At 36.1% G+C, this 14413-nt stretch overlaps 1 long non-coding RNA gene across 1 annotated transcript; it reads right to left on the bottom strand.

The window, feature by feature from the left end:
• Positions 1-1467: 1467 nt before the first annotated feature.
• On the bottom strand, positions 1468-12755 carry LOC121298755. The gene is made up of 5 exons (XR_005947313.1): positions 12587-12755; positions 4212-4376; positions 2652-3648; positions 2429-2554; positions 1468-1638 (listed from the first exon to the last, which is right to left on the bottom strand). It is a non-coding gene; the product is annotated as an uncharacterized LOC121298755 (long non-coding RNA).
• Positions 12756-14413: the final 1658 nt, after the last annotated feature.

Below are 14413 nucleotides of genomic sequence, written 5' to 3'. Positions count from 1 at the left end.
CAGGGGCCACCCTCCTTCATTTGAAAATGCAGCGGTGGCGGGGCTTAATTAGTACTGAGATGAACACGTTCATTTTCATGTTCAGGTATTTAAATATTTGAATGAATTTAAATATTCATTCATTCGTTTTTCAAAAAAGTAATAAAAGCCATTATATTGCACTGAACGCAAGCAGAGACAGTACAGCAGCAGTGGAAGGGAGCGTGGCTCCTGTGTGTGTCTTTATTTAGCAAGACCTGACAACACAGCACGTTAAAACAGACAAAATGTCGCATGATGCCAGAAATGGAAATTCAAGCTAAACGTTTTTGTTTATTTCCAAAATAAATAGCTTGTTAGGCCTACATAAAAGTTGACAACGCATTTTATTTATTTATTTATTGACGTTTCTTCACAGTTAACACTGGCCATACAATCGTTATCATAACGTAATAAAGAGGTTTACTTGTGCCTTTTTTTGTAGCTGAACAGGCAAACAAAAACTGAAATGTAACTTTAAACATTTCAAATTTTCCAGTTTTTATTGATATTTACACAGTTTAATGTCTCAATGTACTCTGAAATTAAAGCATAGAACAAATAAACAACTGGAGATAAAAAAGAAATCATGGAATCGTTTTGTTTAACAAAATTTAATCTAAATTTTTGTCTCAAAGTAGCCACCTTTTGCAAATATAACATCCGAACACACTCGTGGCATTCTTTCTACAATGGAAATCAAATATTGTTCAGAAAGTTCTTCCCAACACTGTTGCAGAAGTTCCCACAAATGTGTTGCACTTGTAGGTTGCTTTGCTTTCACCCTTCTGTCCAGTTCATCCCAAACCAGCTCGATGGGGTTTAAGTCTGGAGACTGTGCTGGCCATTCCATGATTTGAAGCCTACCGTCTTGTTATTTTCTTCTAAGGTAGTTCTGACATAGCCTGGAGGTATGTTTTGGGTCATTATCTTGCTGTAGGATGAACCCCTGACCAACTAGGCATATACCAGAGGGTATTTCATGGCGCTGCAAAATGCTGTGGTAGCCGTTTTGCTTCAGGGTGCCACTCACTCTGTGCAAGTCGCTGACTCTGGATCCAGCAAAAGAGCCCCAGACCATCACGCTTCCTCCTCCATGTTTGACAGTTGGTGTCACACACCGAGGAACCATCCTTTGGCCTACTTGACGGCGTACAAAACCCCTGCGTGATGAACCGAAGATTTCAAATTTTGATTCATCGGTCCATAAGACCTTCTTCCAGTCTTCAGTAGTCCACTGGCAGTGCTTCATGGCCCAGGCAAGCCTCTTTTTCTTATTTTGCCATCTTAGCAATGGCTTTCTTACTGCCACTCAACCTGTTAAACCTGCAGCTCAAAGTCTTCTCTTCACAGTTGAAACTGAGACTTGCTTACTTCGACCAGTGTTAAGCTGTGCTTGAAGCTGTTGTCCTGTGAGCCACCTATCTTTCTAAATACTGTACTGTTTACTATAAGAGGGGCGGGGGACAGGAAAAACAAAATATCTGAAGGGAGGCGCAGCAAAAAAGTTTGGGAACCCCTGTGTTAGGAAGTTGTGCCAGGTTGAATCAGGACAAAACATTTTTCAGTGGGATGCTCCCCCAGGACCAGGTGCTTTTTTGGCTGTAGTTAACTCTCTTTCTATAAATTAAAAAAAAAAAATGTCAACACTATTTCCTTGTATTTATTTATTTAAAGTTAAATATTTGTTTATTATATATTCACAGGGTCTTTATAAGCAATAATGGAAACTACTCTCGATTTGTTTTCTCAAAATAAATATTTATAAATAACATAAGTTACCTATTTCATTATTATCAGTAATAACATACATTTAGTTCATGAAACAGCACCTCCTTTTTTTCTCAGGTACAGTCTTTAAACCCTGAGACGAGGGGCTAATTTCACAAAGCAGTTGTAGATAGCAGTCTACTAAATCCAATTCACTTCCATAAAAGAAAGAAAGAAAATAACACATGTATCCTTTGATCATATAGACTCGCTGAGTGGATTTCTACTCAACTTTAGCGTTCTGTCTTAAAATATTGTTTTTTGAATCGGGCAAAAATAAAACTGCTTGCTAGACAGCAACCTGCTAACTGTTGGTAGTACTGTGTGAAACTGGCCCCGGGATCTAACTCAACATTGGTGTGGGGTGATGTGGTGTGAAAGTAAAAACAAATGATTGGCTGAACAGTGCGAATGCAACACTGGCGTTTCATCCCTGAGTCTGTATGCAAGCAGCATTACCAACGTCACCCACATCAAAGGGAAATTATAGTATTCCGTATCACCCTTAAGGTGCTCAGCCATCAGGAAATAGTTTCTTTAAAATGTAATTTAAATTCTTTAACAAAGAAACTGGATCAATTGTATCCCTAACACTTGCCTGATCTCATCAGACTTGGTTGATACTTAAAAGGGGAATAACCTTGGAAATTCAGGAGCATGGTACCGGTGGATTAGTGGTGGTCGTGGTTATATTTTTTCTTTATGAAGCAGTGTTCATGTCTCCCATCTCGATTAGGCTCAGCAGCTCATCACAGCACTCGGTCTACTATATTTTAAAACAATAAAAGATCGCAAAATTAACAATTCAAAATGATCATCTACTTTTATTAAGAATGTTTATTCAATGTATAATCATTTCTAACCTGTTTAATATTCTCCTTTGTATAATTCTCTGTTGTTGTATCTGTTTTATATACCTGTGATAGAGATCGAATGATTCTTGGAGGAGCGGACGCGATTTTGGATTACTTTTACTTTGCATGATTTTTTGAAGAGTTTTTGCCCTATTTGAATGTTCTGTCTACTTTTGCCATTGACTTTATATTGTTGTTTCTTGCAGTCTTCTCTTGCCAGGACCCCAGTTGTAAATGAGATGTCTATGTCAAGGGTTCTTTCCTGGTTAAATAAATCAACACATCTGACAGGAGTCATATTGACTTGAAGCAGTGGATTAGCTACCACAAAAACAAGATAGAATGTACATTTTGCCCTAAACAATGTTACACAAAAGACATACTTTAAAATAAAGAAATAATTTTCTATTTATATTTCAAGACTTTTGTAGAAAACAGGTTAGATAATTCTTAAGAGAAGTGTTTTCTTTCAATCTATTTTCATTGATATATGTTATTGCTACCTGTAAAACTGTCCCTTTCTAATTCGTGGCATTGTAAAGCATTTAATATACCAGGATATCCCAAAATGCAAGTAAAGGAGGAACAGTGACCATTTTGGTTATTGGAGTTCCCCTGTAACAGTTCTGTACAGGCTCAGACTTGCCTATGTCCTGGTTTGGGATGGCATGACTACTCCTATTTCTAGGTAAAATTCATACATCATTCAGTATCACCTCAGCTGTTTTGCCATAAACATTTCATCAGAAAAAAAAAGGTTTTGCTTAAAAGTAATTAACCCCATTTCAAGTTGAAAATGTGAGGGCTCTAAAACTAGACCAACGCAACTTAAATGGCAGCCGAACCATTTTTAAATAGAAAGAGAGAGAGATGGTGGGGTGGAGGGTCAAGCAAGTGAAACAAGCTATGGACGTTGGTGTAATCCACATCGCTTTCCACTTCAATTCATTTATCCAGGATAAAGGCTATTGTCCTGGGGCATTTAGCAGCAGCAAAGAGCAACTGGCTGTAGACACAAAGATAACACATTTTAATGCATGTATACAGTAGCATATACAGCACCTTCACAAAACGCATTACATTATTAGCAATTTCTGAATCATCTTGACCCCCCCCCCCCCCCCCCCCCCCCATTTTAATTTTAAACAAGTCGGAACTGCTGTCTCACTACTGCCAGTAAAGCAAAGCAGCTTCACCAGAAGATGGGTAACCAAGCAGTCCCTGAATATTGCCTAACATTCAGGCCAGTAATCCGACCATATCAGATCATCTTATCACAGTGCCCAGTAAACCTTTTGTTGGCTTATATATGATTAATTTGTAAATTAAATACTATCCTTGGATCTATGGCTTAACAGTACTACAAATTTTAAAATGCACATGGACAACATTACCTAAAAAACAATCAGGAACTGATTACAATGTCAGACCACTATAAGCTTATGTGTAGTAGCCTGGTCTCTATTAATCTTTCAAAAAAAGATTCCCCTTTGGTATTCAAAAAGCAAGGCAACGGCACGATTAAGTGATATAATACTTAAATTATAAAACTGTGGCCCAGGATCTCACCTTTAGACTTGAAATGGAGCCATGCTCTTATGAGATGAGACTTTTAGACGTTTCAGAAGTCAACCAAGGTCAGATGATGAGATCCATTGGGAGGGCAACTATCCTGTAGCTTCCCTAGAGTCAGCCTCTCCACTTATCTGCAAGCTTCTTTATGGGCAGGGGTACCTCAAAAGGCAAGGCGAAAGACAAAAGTTAAAAAAATGTATAATCTATCGCATGAGTTTTCTGGCTGAACAACCATGTTTGAACAAAGGATGAGCTGTATAAAGATAGCTAGGAAAAGGGACGAGTAAAAAAGTTAAACAAGAAACCATTTTGAGTTGAGAGTAACTGGAATGGGGGCAGACAAATTGACTCTTATTAGCCTTAACTTCATAGAAATCTAAGTTACTGGCAGAGATGTTGAAAATTGTGTAATGCCATTGATATTGATCAGTTATCTTCTGTATAAAGATATGAAGCAATATACAGACCTCCCCTGTTCTGATGCTACTCAATTCCTTCTAAATCAATCTGTATCAATCTTTATACAGAACCTAGGATCCACACAAAACACTTCCCCTAGCCAATGCTATACTGTATATAAAGTATTGCATACGTGGCTGTACGATGCAAGCCAATGTGTTTTCATTTAAGAAGATAAACATTTGAATGTCATTGCGGTTTCGTCTTTTATAAAGGCATTAGACTAAACATACTTCTTACACTAGTCTTTGCAACAAATAAATCATCACACTACAGATGATGTGACTGAATGCACATTTAAAGGGACAGACTTCATCTATAAGCATCAAGGAGAAAAGTCTGCTTTTCTGCACAAGACACTCAGAATTCTGCTTTTGGTGCGAGTGCGTGTCAGAATGAGTTCTGACGAACGCCAGGGTTCAGTTTCAGTTCAGAGGCCTTTGTGGAGCTCAGATCCCACCCACCGTGCTAGCTGTGGAGAGATTGATTTGGTGCTTCCAGTTAGTAGATGCAAGATTTAAAGGGATACTTTGTAAAAGTTTCTCATCATTTTGTAATTTCTTTGATAACATGATATTCATGATATACATCTGTAAACTATTTCAACAAACTAGGAAAGAGGGTCACCAGTTACAAATGCAACCTGTATCTTAAAGTCAATCAGCAAATTCACTTCCTACTGCTGATAAAGAATAACATGCAACAAAACAGCTTTCATCTGCAGCTCAGATAAATGAATATGGACCTTTTGCATGGTTTGAATATAGCTTTGTTTTAACAGCTGTATTCTCCTTTGCGTTGAGTAATGAAGAGGCCTCTCTGTGTTGAAAAAGGCACACATCTTTTCCAATGAATCTTCACAGTGGCACCAAAAATTAAATCTAGCGTCCATAGTTTAGATAGTGTATTGTAGGCAAGATTTTCTTTATTTAAATTTTCATTTTTATATAAAATAACCTCTATATATAAAAAAAAGGTAAATAATGAATTTCCCAATTTTTTATGTAGCTTTCAGGGATAATTCTTAGGATTGTCACCGGCTTTTGTTCCTTGTCAATGCACACATGTATCAGTGTGTTTTGCAGATCACCCTCTATTACTCCAGACATTTTTTTTTTTTTATTCACATAAATATATCTATTGAATGTAACGTCAACGCTTTTCTTTTCACATGCTTATGTGGGTACAAATCTGTAAAAACGGAGAATAAAAAGGATTTTCTTTTCACTTGAATATAAAATGCAAAGCTCCTTCCTTCTGCATCAAGGCTTAATACAGTATTTTGTTTTTTATTGGCCATCACTTATTAAAAATAACTCCTATTATTTTAATTGATACTAATTGGTTGATTTTGCAGAGTGTAACCGAACAGCTTGAAAATCAAAACCACCTCTTTAAAATCTTACTTGGGCCTGTGGCTTATTCACTGAGTGACGCAACACGCAGGGAAACCAACATTCCACATGGAGTTGTTTCTTCAGTTGAGACTTTCCCCCGATTATTATCAAAACAATAACTCTCACAATCCCGTCCTCCTCCCAGCTCTTAACTTTACGATTAGTGAGAGAGTGAAAAACAAGCCAAGCAAGAGGAAACACAAACAGAGCAGAAGGTTGAACAGAAAACAAGACTTGATCTTACTGTGCCCCGACAGGATGCTTGTCAAAGAAAATAATTTATATTTTACCTCAATCCATTACGTACCCACTGTGCACCCCAGGCTATTACATGGTATTTTATAAACACACAGATTCTTAGTTACAAAACCAATAATAATCCATAACAGTTCCATAAATATGACTTTAGTAAAGCTTATTTAAAAAACGTTATTATTAATGTCATTATGAATTAGTTATTTAGCAGACACCTTTATCAAAAATGACTTACAGAGACAGGCAGTACTGGCAGGTGAAAACTGAGTCGCTGGAGCGCCCTCAGCGCTTTTACTATAAAATAAACAGTTTAATCAGGCAAAAACACTTTAAAAGAAAATGGTGCGTTGGCCAAAACAGACAAACAAACACGAGGAGTCAAAATAGTAGTTTTGATTCATTTATTTTCATTTCATTTCCTTTGTTTTACTCTCCTCTCCATACCACTCACTGAACACATAACCCTGAGTGACTGAAAACATGCTGATTTTATACAGCTGTACTGAGACTCGATTGCTAATCAATCATTCAATTGGAGTCTCGGTACAACTGCACGTGAATTAATAAAATGCAATTCCCTTTGCTCATATATTATTACATTTTACCTGCACGTGAAGTGCTGTGCAATCCTCGTGCCTAAATACAAATATACATTTTATACACTTGTGCTCATAACCCATATTATATCCCGTGTAACAACTACAATACACCAACATTAACACACTACATGCAACATATAACACAAAGAAATAGCACGGGGCGGGGCACTTTGCCACAGCCCTTCCAAAAGTTTTGAAAATACTAATATGAATGCAGCTAATGAAAGTAAAATTTAATAAAACAAGGATTCTTATTGACAACAGCATTGCCAACTGGAAGACATCTGGAGTTGAAGAATACATAATGCAACTCAGACAGACCAGGGTAGAGTACCCCCCCCCCCAACACACACAGAGAGGCAGGCACAGACAAACACAAACACACACGTTATTATGACTGAGATTATAATAGTCAGCCTGGCTTTAACCCAGACTGTAACACATCAACATTCAGTCAGAATTTGTAAAGATCACCATTTCCAATTGATGATTCCTGGGTGAATGTTCACAGCCTTCTTCGATAGTCACACTTTATTAAGAAAGAATTGAGAAATATGCTAAAGGAATCTATAGAAATCAAAATAAATGTATAGAAATTAAAATAAAATAGAATAAAAACCATCTGCGTAAAAATGGCAAAATCCTGTAGTTATTTTCTTCTGTTTTATTTTAAAGAAAAAATGATGGCATATTTTATTACAATATTTTCAATCTCCAATCATTTATAGAAAAATAGCAAAATATTATATTTTATTTGAACGCCGACTGCATATGGGGGGGGGGGGGTTTAAAAAAAAAACTCTCTTTGTAGTCTTTATCTGGAGACATATGGAAGATGCTAATGTATGATAGCCTCATATGAGGACGACACCTCCCCCCATATAGTGCAATGGACAAAAACAAAGAGAAATATATTTATTATGCGTTCCAAATTACTTTTTTCAGCTATTTTAAAACAAATATTTAATACATGAAAGGGTTAAACAAAACTCATTTTCCAGGTAGATTTGCCTTTGCATGACTGCATACCATGTCAAATTAGTTATTTGACACACTGGATAATAGTTCTGTTATAACTTGCCCATCTACTCAATTGTGGTTTATTGGGCATTGCCACACCATCAACAGAAGCATTCCTGTCATTGTATTTCTGTTTAAACCAAGCTAAACTGCTTTGAAAACTGTGGGTGGCCACTTTTAGTTTCAGCATTACTCAGCAGACATGTTTAATCAAAATGTGGAGACATGTCAATAGCCACAGGTGATAGATACTGTGTAACAATTTATTTATTTATTTATTTTTGGTTCCTGGGTAGTAAGTGTTATTTCCTAATTGCTTATGCCTCAAAAGTATAGAAAATGGCTATTATTCCCCACAAACTTTGCTTTTGTGACCAGGACAGTGATATTTCAAAATATCACTATTTCCAATGGGAAAACAGGCAAATGTGTGTCTTTTCGTTCACATAAAGTCATAAAAAAAACAACATATGAATCCAAATTAACATGTATTTATACTAAAGTAATACAAAAATGACTTCAAAAGATTTAGAAGTGAGTAGTTTTTCGAGATTTACGATTATACTGTAAATCACTTTCACGAATCAGCCTTGTTCCTGTCGAAAACAAGTTTTTTCTAGTCGTTTCGGGTGAGGCAACACATCAGTCAACAGGTGTTTATTGACTTATTGAAATACTTCTAGTTTTACCTTTCATTAACACAACAAACATGATCAGTTACACGTTGTCAGCATTTGTTGAGCTTAGGGGAACGAGAAGTCCCCCCCCCTTTAAATCGAGATAGAAAATCTGTTTGGTGATTATTAAATAATTATATTTATTTTTTTCTTCAATTTAAAGTTTTAGCTAAATACCAAAAAACCTTTACTATAGGTTCATTTCTGCGAAAGCATGTCAAAGAAAAAAAAGTAAGGTTTCCTTTTTTTCTCACAGTATGTTTCCTAATCTGTGAGTTTCGAGAGTCTCAGCATAACGCTGACACTCAGCCGCCATATAAAGGAATTCGTTAATGCACACTCCGCCGCCAGCCCTTCGTGACCTACAGCAAAGGGACCAGGAAGCAGTACAGCTATTGTATTTGAAATGATTGCATAATTCACATAAAAAGCAAGAGACGAACAAAAAAGATTCCGAGCTCGTTAAAAGTAATACAGCTAATAAAATCATTCTGAAAATTTTAAAGCATTGGTCAGCACATGTCGTTTCAAAGAGTTGATTCCGCTCTGATTTATAGCGAACAGCTAAGGCCAATAGTTTTGCATCACCTAGAATTGAGAATATATACAGCGTGAACATCTGATCAGTGTTATTATTTAATTGGGAGAGTCAGTGTGAATGAGGGCTATAGATTACTAATTAACAGGATATAAACAGCAACTTTTAAGTACTGAGAACTGAAATACTAATTTTACATAATAAAAAAAAAAAATCTTGAATAATTTTTTTTTCATAAAAAGTATTTGGATGTGCGTGTAAGTAAGCACAGTCATATTCAATATCTATATATCTCTATATATATATAATATATATATATATATATATATATATATATATATATATATATATATATATATAAAATTAACAGCAGTTTGATGTTTCAAAGCAAACGAATTAGTCGTCTGCGGAAATAGGTTCCCGCTAAATGTGTTGAACTCTGATCCACAGAGTCACTCACAACGTCGTCTCACCCTAAAAACGGAGCACAAGGAGGTTAAGTGACTTGCTCAGGGTTACACAGTGAGCCACAGCTCTAGTAGGATCGACATCACCTCTGCTAAATCACATGTAAAGCAGAGCCAGGGAACCGCACGCATTTGAGGAAGAAATATAAACACGGAGGGCCCCTGCAACCGGTTTTGAGTTGGCTGGTTTTGACTTTGATTTCGCACAAGAAGAGGAGGCGCAGACAGTCTGCGTGCTGGTTGGACGTCACACACACACACCGTTGATTCACTATGTTTGCTCTTCATGTAATAGCTTTCCTATTCAATTTGTGTGTCTCTCATACTCAGTAATTAAGCCATTGAAATAGTTTCCTATGCCGTGTTTATTCTGAGGATAGTGTATTTTTAGCTTAGAGGAGAGTTAACCAAGGTTTTGAAATATATATTTTTAAACTTTTTTTGTTTGTTTGTTTGGTTTTAGTAATAACAACATTAGCACTGGTCCTGCTTCTTAAAACGGTTTAATTATTCTTAAACTAATTTTGTTAATTACTGGTGTGTCGAATTTAATTGAGAGCAGATTCTGGAATAGTTCGCACCACTAGGCAATGGGCACTGAAAAGTAACATGAATGTGTCAGTAAACGGTTTTTGCTGCGGGGTGTTCTTCTCTCACTGTTTGTATTCAAACGACCAATCAGTCCAACTAGTTTCTCCCTGACGAGTAACTGGGACTGCTTGTGTAACTTTACTAGTTAACCAACAAAGTCTCTTGAAGATCTAATCCTTGTGATGTAAGCATGAAACATTAACCTTCCCATAAACCTCCGTGACAGGCTTGTTAAGCCAATCAAGGCAGAGAAAGAGAATTATCTCAAGGCAGCTTTTAACAAATGAAATAAATAAATACCATCATTCATTTTGATTTATTGTATTAATAGTTTTAAACATATATATTTTAAAGTTGATTTATAGTGTCTAATAGTATATCGCCATGAAATATTAATTAATAATTAATTATTTTGAATAAACCTACACGCACATTCATTCAAGTTGCTTTTTTTAAATTTTATTTTGTAAGATTTGTATTATCACATCGATTCGGATAATTAAGAAGCCGTACAAATTAAACAAGTGCTTAGAGCTCAATTCATGTGTTTATTTCTTTTAGCTTGAGGGCAACTTAAAAACCTTGTCCTGTCCCAAAGCTGTACAGGGAAACTCACATGAGGCCTCAACTTTGAAAAAGTCCACTTACTATTGTAAAGAATTAAGTAGAAAAGTGTGATTGATGGAGCACCTGTGTGTATGTGGGCAGTGTGTGCTGCTAGAATGTTTTATTGCCTGGTTAAAATTTTCTTGACATACGGAGATAAGCCAGTAACTAAACTTTGCACGCAAAGGGGTGTGGAGTCTGTATAAAACAGCAGGACTGGTGCATTTAGTGCTGGTGCAGTAAATGCATTCCAGAAGCATCAATATCCTCCATGAAAACACATCCTCTTCCCAGAGATTGGTAACAGATACCATTGCTTAATTTATGTTAAGTAGTGGTTTGATTATTGTGCTTAATGATAACGATTAAGCAATAAAAGCGTGACTTGATTACTTGGGGGAAAAAATAAAAAAAATAAAAAAAATTCTGCATAATTCATAATCCACCTGGATTTTGCTTTCCCACAAAATCTATCCTCTCCCTCTAAGACTCCTACTAAACTTAAATTCCAACTATAAAGACTAAAACACGCGAGGCTTTCCAACATTATTTATTATTATTATTATTATTTTTTGGCTCAAGAAATTTCTCTGGCAGACTTTTTCTCTTGCAGGGATGACTGGCATCCGATTGGTGCTCCTGCAGCCCAGCTAGTCCCTGATTGGTGGATGTCATCCAATTTTTTGTCTCTGTGCTCCCAGAGTAAAAATTTACCAGAATTGAGGTAGTGATTCAATCCAGAAAACATGAAGAATAGATGGCGTGATTTCCGCTGTTAAAATACTCGCTAGAACTGGCTACAGCCGATTCCTTCCGCTAGACTACCGCCGCTGACAAATCACTGGTTCAAGTGAAAAGCTTTCCTCTGTCACGTCAGAATTTACAGACTTACAAATTCTGTTACAGTTGTGACTAAAAGCAAAGAAAACAATATACTCCATAAACAAACCGATCCTAACCCTAACCCTAGACACAGCCGTATTGGCAAAACAGTAACATTTCAGATGTTTTTTTTACACATTAACCCAACAGAAACAACTGCTTCTCTATAATATATTTTACAGCAGCAGCGATAACAAAATAAAATAAAATAAAATAAAATTCCCCAGGGCAATCAGAAACATTACGTTTAAGAAGTGGTTAACACAAACATACGTGCTTATTCACCAGTGCACCATGCGTTTTCATTTCATTTATATTCAATATGAATCTGCAATTATGTGCAATATAAGGATTTTGTAGGTGTCCAGTTCTGGTGGGACTTAGCCCAAGAACAATGTTAAAAAGTTTTGGGGTTTTTTAAACCACAATCTACAGAATTTATAATAATAATAATAATAATAATAATAATAATAATAATAATATAATTATTATTATTATTATTATTATTATTATTATTATTATTATTATTATTATTATAATAATAATAATAATAATAATAATAATAATAATAATAATAATAATAATAATAATAATAATAATAATACGGTTACTTAAACTAATTAGCCACACATTATACAACCAGCCCTGAACTGAAATTAGCTAGCTGCTTAAAACAAATTAAATAAATAAATAGAGATTATACTAAGAGTGAGTAGATGGTTATTTAAACAACCAGTAAATAGCCTATATTTAAATTGTTTAATTAGTCTTATCAATTATTTAACAATGTGTCACGGTTTTGACCTTTGAAAATCTGATCACCCTACAATTAATTAAGTGTTGTTGTCTTTAGTCCTAATATCATGATCTTGACTTACAGAAGCTCCCGGATATGTTTCATGTTCTCATCTGCTTTTGGATCAGGGTTTCGTGCCATATTGTTGCTGTGGGTCGCTGCGTTCCCATCTTTGCCTAACCATGTCCTAACATAATCTTCAGGTCTGAATAATACCAGTGGTTTGTTGACTAATCTGATGACAGGAGTGACAACACTGCTGTTTCTTATTCATTTACATCACATCCTAAAATCTGTTGTTACTTAATTCCTGAAGTCTTTTTTTTTTTTGGTGTATGTTATGTATGTAGAGATTTTGTTTTTCCTTCGGTTTTCACACTAGTCACACTGGTTTTAATGTCATGAATAAACTACTTAAACATTGCTACACAAAAAGAAAAACACAGAAGGACTAACTGCGACTGAAACACGTATTTTCACTTTAAAACAGACATCTGGTACTACCATAGGTTAAAGAATGTTCTCAATCTGTAAGCCTTTTCACAGGAAATCTTACACTTGCACTTCCTGGCTCATTTCACCTCACCAGTGTCTCCTGAGTCATGTTATTGGCTGAAACATAACAATCAGTAGAGGAAGCAGCTGACTGGTTAACTACAGGACAGCCAGTGAAGGAGTGGAGGCAGTATAACAGATGCTTCTTTCAAAACTGCCCATTAGAGACAGCTATAACAATTAGAACAATTTTGCTAGCTGCAATCACTTAAAAGGGATTCATAACCTTAATTTTCCTGATTAATGTTCTATTACATGTGCTGCTTGATCCTCTGTGGTTTCTGCTTAGAGTATTATTTGCTTACTCACTATTCCAGGTCCTGAACACTCACCTTCTAGACTGATTTGTTTAAGTGAGGTGGAGATGAACATCCAGTACAACGTCTGGTAAACCAGATGTTTTTTTTTTCAATGTGTTTTTTCTTCAATATCGTTACAGGATAAGAGTAAAACACTTTTATCCAAACTGTTTCTGTCCATGTGGAAACTGTGAGTTATCAAATGGATAATCTCTATACAAAAATCAAGTATAATCACAGCTAGGTCTGTTTTTCACGGTAATTACAGAGTCTAAAAATAGGCATTTCAAGATATTTCAGTTAAACATAATATTTATCAAAGCAGAAAAAAATGAAAAACAGTACATGCTTGAATAAAGAACTTCTAGAACTTTCTAGAACTTTATTTCAGTAATGCCTCAAAAGTGTAGAAAATGGCTATTATTCCCCACAAACTTTGCTTTTGTGACCAGGACATAAATATTTTGAAATTTACCTATTTTCCAGAACATTCCAGATAGATTCAGTGCTGAGTAAACTTGAAGTAACTTCTAGAACTTTCTAGAACTTTCCAGTAATATAAATAGTAGTATAAATACAGGGGCCTTAAGCCCACCAGTTCAGTTTAGTTCCAGCTGCCTAAGTGGATACATATCTGCATTTTTCTGAGATGGCATCAAGAGGCTGCAATGGTGGCATTCCTGATGGGTCTCCAAGGCGGTTTTACCAAGTTTCCCTGCTATCTTTGCCTTTGGGACAGCAGGGACACCAAGGTGCACTACCACAGGCGGGACCTGCCACAGCGGACCGAGTTCTCTGTGGGGAGGAACAACGTCAAGTGGGAGCCACTGGTGGACCCCCGGAAGGTGCTGATGCCACCACTGTACATCAAATTGGGCCTTATGAAACAATTTGTCAGAGCTCTAGATAAGGAGTCGGCAGCCTTCAAGTACCTTCAAGACTTCTTTCCTAAGCTGTCTGAGGCAAAGGTCAAAGCCAGTGTCTTCGTCGGACCACAGATAAAGAAGATCCTAGAGTGCAATGAATTCCCCAAGAAGCTCACTAGTAAGGAAAGC

Source organism: Polyodon spathula, chromosome 24 (genome assembly GCF_017654505.1).
Source record: "Polyodon spathula isolate WHYD16114869_AA chromosome 24, ASM1765450v1, whole genome shotgun sequence".
NCBI classification, from domain to species: Eukaryota; Metazoa; Chordata; class Actinopteri; order Acipenseriformes; family Polyodontidae; genus Polyodon; species Polyodon spathula.
The sequence above is the reverse complement of the archived record's forward strand: the minus strand, read 5'-3'. Positions and strand labels throughout refer to the sequence as shown.